Source organism: Rhagoletis pomonella, unplaced genomic scaffold, assembly GCF_013731165.1.
Source record: "Rhagoletis pomonella isolate Grant_MI unplaced genomic scaffold, Rhpom_1.0 Rhpom_scaffold_02569, whole genome shotgun sequence".
Classification (NCBI taxonomy): Eukaryota; Metazoa; Arthropoda; class Insecta; order Diptera; family Tephritidae; genus Rhagoletis; species Rhagoletis pomonella.
This window is the reverse complement of record NW_023461123.1, coordinates 16,059-19,162: the sequence shown is the minus strand read 5'-3', so window position 1 is coordinate 19,162 and position 3,104 is coordinate 16,059. Positions and strand designations below refer to the sequence as shown.

At 45.2% G+C, this 3,104-nt stretch overlaps 1 long non-coding RNA gene across 1 annotated transcript; it reads right to left on the bottom strand.

Moving 5' to 3' along the window:
- Positions 1 to 429: 429 nt before the first annotated feature.
- Positions 430 to 963, bottom strand: LOC118753522. Its single transcript, XR_004994818.1, has 3 exons — positions 875 to 963; positions 584 to 791; positions 430 to 525 (listed from the first exon to the last, which is right to left on the bottom strand). It is a non-coding gene; the product is annotated as an uncharacterized LOC118753522 (long non-coding RNA).
- Positions 964 to 3,104: the final 2,141 nt, after the last annotated feature.

The following is a 3,104-nucleotide window of genomic DNA, read 5'->3' as shown; positions in this document are numbered from 1 at the left end:
AGATGCTTTTGTTGTACTATGATCACCTTGAACGGACATAATGCATTTGATTCGAACAATTCTCAATAAAAATAGTTTTTGTTAATACTGGAATTCGCCAACTCCGCCTTACATCAACTTAGTCTAGTATTGGTGTACGTCCAACAACACTTTACGATATCCAACAAAAAAAAAAAAAACATGAACTTCACTCGGAATCCGCCCTACCCCTAACCAGACAGGCAAAGTTGAAACAAAACAAAAGATTTAAGATACAAACCTTTTTCTTAAGTTGTCTTAAGGCCTAAATAACTTAAATAGCCTATTTCGATATTTTTTCCCTTTCCTTTAATGGTAAGAATCTAAGTTAAATTTAATAAAATTAAATACTGTATGGATAGCGCGGGAAGGCGTAAACTCACATTCGATGTGAACAGAAGGGTCCATAATTATTATACTCGATCGAAAACCGATAGCGAAAAGAACATGTTCCGCACACCTAAAAACTTAGGGAAGGCCGGGGCGGTCGATGAATCGTTTCAAGATCTGTCGGAGACAATAAACATTAGGAGGGATACAGTAGATCGTTTGCGAAATCCCTTACCTTTTCCTAATGTAGCTTCTCCAGTTCGTTGTACCGATCAATTAATAACAGAATCCGTAGCTATAACTGCGCCCGATTTAAGCTTGACGCCGCAGCGGACCAACAATGGAGGGCCGTCGCCTTCTGATCAGCCTTCTCTGGAGCGCAGTTCGTTGCGCACAGAAATAGATACCATTATCAGGGATAGGCTAAACAGGGTACAAGAATCCTTAAATAGAAAAATGCAAGAGGAAATGCGATTAGGCTTCCAGGAATTAGTAGGTATACTTAAAACAACTTCAAATCCTTTACCTGGTACAGCACCTGCGCGTGACTCGGCAGAATCGCACAATACCAGCCAAGAGTCCTCGGGTGGCCGTTCTCGGTCAATGGTAAAGCCTGGAAATCTTGGAATGCAAAATCAAAGTCAGTATCGATACGATATTAAAATTGATAAATGGGGGTTAACATACCAAGGCCACCGTGACAAAATCACCGTACTTACGTAGAACCACGTACCTGATTGGCCAAATTTGCAGCACGCGCTCTTATGTCGGTTCGGTTCGCATCGTAACGATTACGAGCTACGTCGAGATCTCGCTGAACGCCATCAGCAGCCTGGGGAATCGGTCGACGCCTTTTTCCATGCGATTGGTATGTTAAGATCGCGTCTACGCAGCCCCATATCGGAATACGAGGCCGTAAAAATCATCAAATGCAACCTCCGGGAATCCTTGGCGCGAATGGTGTACGCGATGACGGTTCACACCGTAGAGCAGTTGCGAGTTGAATGTATCGAAGCGGAGCGGAGTTTTCCGAGACGGGATCGGCCAGCGACAGGCGGAGTGTACCAACAGCGAGCACGCCGGTGCATGAACTTGCTTACCTAGACTGCAGCGACCACCGAGTCAACGACGATGAGGGTCAAGTCATCGTCGACGAAGTGAGTCCAGCTTGGCAGCCAAAGCGCGCGGCAATCCGTGCCGTCCAGCAGCCTTAGAAGCCGCTGACTTGCTGGAACTGTGGACAAGAGGGGCTCTCTTTCACGGACTGCATGTCTTTGCAGCGAAAAATATTCTGCTTTAAATGTGGCAAGCCAGAATGTATAACTCCAAAATGTACGAAGTGCGCAGCGGGAAACGTAGCCCGGAGCGCAACAAGACCGGAGGAGTCACGCCCTCAACAAACTCCGGCGGAAGAATAGAACCTTGTAAGGAAAACATAGCAGCAGCGTCCGCAAGCACCTGGGATGAAAGACCTGAAAAGGCGCATAAAATTACGATACTAAAACGAAATCCGTTTGTTAATTCAAAAATTAATTCTAGCCAAAAACTGATCGCGGGAAGGTCCCTGGAAGAGCGAATATGTCATTACTATAGTGTAGCGCGGTGATTTGATCAGCATCCTAGGGATAGGTTGCAGGAAATTAATTGAGGATCTGTACCTCGAAATTCAACGCTTTGTTTCCACGGTGAAGACGGCCTCTGGACAAAGCCATGCTGTACTCGGCAAAACTACGGTAAACGTCAAACATAGAGATCAAGAACGCAAATTAACTTTCCACATGTGTCCTTACATGGAACAAGTCGCATACTTCGGTATTGATTTTTGGAAATTGTTCGAGCTCGCTCCTGACGTCATCAGTGTGGCGGAATTGGAAGCTGAGAGACTCCACCAACTCTCGACCAAAACCACTGAAAGGGATCTGGCGATGCACGAGCTTTCGCCGGAACAATGCCAACGGCTTGACTCAGTGAAGCAAAAGTTTCAAAGTTTCGAAGATCACGGCCTTGGCCAGACGCTCGTTGAAAAACACACAATCCAACTTGTGAAAGGTGCCTTGCCATTCAAGGACAGGCACTATCCGATGTCCCCGGTGGTTCAAGCTCTTGTCTATAAAGTGGATGAGATGCTGAAATTAAAAGTGATAGAGGAATGTGAGAGTCCTTGGAATAACCGAACTACTATTGTCCGAAAACCAAGTAAAAACAGATTTTGCTTGGATGCAAGGAAACTCAACGCGCTGACGGTGAAAGATGCCTATCCGCTGCAAAATATCGAAGGCATTCTAAGTCGCATTGAACATACGTACTACATAAGCAGCATAGATTTAAAACATGCTTTCTGGCAGATCGAGTCGGACACGGATAGCAAGCAATACACGGCGTTTACTGTCCCGGGACGGACTCTTTACCAATTTTGCGTTATGCCGTTTGGACTTTGTAACGCCGCGAAAAGGCTATGTCGTTTAATGGACAAAGTGGTGTCACACCGACTTAAGCAGAACGTCTTTGTATATTTGGATGGTCTTTTGGTAATCTCGGAGGACCTTGAAACCCATCTAAAACTGCTGGAAGAAGAGGCGATCTGTTTCGAGGAAGCAAATTTGACGATCGGACTAAAAAAATCTCATTTTGGTTTCAAAGAATTAAAATACCTTGGGTTTATCATTGGAGGAGGAGCGCTGAGGACAGATCTAACAAAAATAGAGGCCATCCGAAAAATCCTTATGCCAAAAACCCCACGAGAAGTCCGGAAATTT